Below are 1,295 nucleotides of genomic sequence, written 5' to 3'. Positions count from 1 at the left end.
AACTGTGGTTGGTGGTGGTGAGGATGAACGCTGAGACCAAGATGATGATGATGATGTTTATTATAATTTAATAAAGAGAAGCTCAAACACAGTCCAGTACGGGCAACACGGCAGGAAAACTTGCACACAGCTAATGCAGGTAGCCACTGAAAAAACTGAAGACTGAATGTGACAGCTACATTATTACATTATAACTTGACTCCACTTTGCCCTCTAGATTTATCAAACCAAACCAAACCAAACCAACTTTATTTACAAAGCACTTTAAAACAACCATGGCTGATACAAAGTGCTGTACATTAAAACACAACATAAAAAAAAACAAAAAAAAAAAACATACAATTTAAAACTAGATCCCACTGGTGTTGAAAGTCAAGTAAAATAGATGGTGCAGTGGTGTTTGCACAGCAGCTATGAAGGTTGCCAGCCTGTTTGGTTCAACGTATCTTTGTGAATCAGTGTTTTCTGACATGAACTTCATCAAGAACAAACACCGAACATGCCTCACTGATGCACATCTGAAAGATGCACTCACAGTTGCAGTTTCAAGTTACACACCAGATTACAGAGCACTGGTGAACAGCATGCAGTGCCAGTCTTCTCACTAATAAGGAAACCAATACCAGATGTCAGTGGCAACATGGCAGTGTCATGGCAAAGTTTAATTAAAATATTGAGGAATTGTGTTCAATTTAAAAGTGTGTTCATGACATATAAAAGTTATAATTTTGTTAAAAATGCAGCAGTCATGAGTTCATAATGTGATAAGATTTATTTTAAAATATGTAAGTTGATTTTTCTTTAACATTACATAATTGATAAGTTTTTGAAGCACGGTGCAACATAGTTCATGATTTGTTAAAAAAAATTTTTGAGTGGTTAGTGAAAATTGGACATTTTTCCTATGAAATGTAGAGATGTAAGTGGTTATCTAAAAATGTAACAATTACTAAGATTAAAAGAGATAAAGTGCTGAATATTGATGTCTGTTTCCCACCTTGTTTTCATTGCTAATTATTGTGAGAAATCATTAACGTGATCAGTTTCTTCCCATAGATGAGAATCATTAATCATTATTGATAATTTATAACTAAAGGCAAACTCAGTAAATTTGTTATTTCAGAAGAATGTGTCAAACTGTTAGCCTTTATATGACTCAGTACCCAGGAAGTAGCTTTCAGTTTCAAAAAGGTTGGTGACCCCTGATCTACTCGCTGCAGCCAATCAGCAACACATTTTTGTGCATTGTCTGTGAGCAAAGCCAAACATGACACACTGAGTAATTCAAGGAGGGC

The sequence above is a fragment of the Poecilia reticulata genome, linkage group LG11 (assembly GCF_000633615.1).
Source record: "Poecilia reticulata strain Guanapo linkage group LG11, Guppy_female_1.0+MT, whole genome shotgun sequence".
Taxonomy (NCBI): domain Eukaryota; kingdom Metazoa; phylum Chordata; class Actinopteri; order Cyprinodontiformes; family Poeciliidae; genus Poecilia; species Poecilia reticulata.
This window is presented reverse-complemented; position numbering follows the sequence as displayed.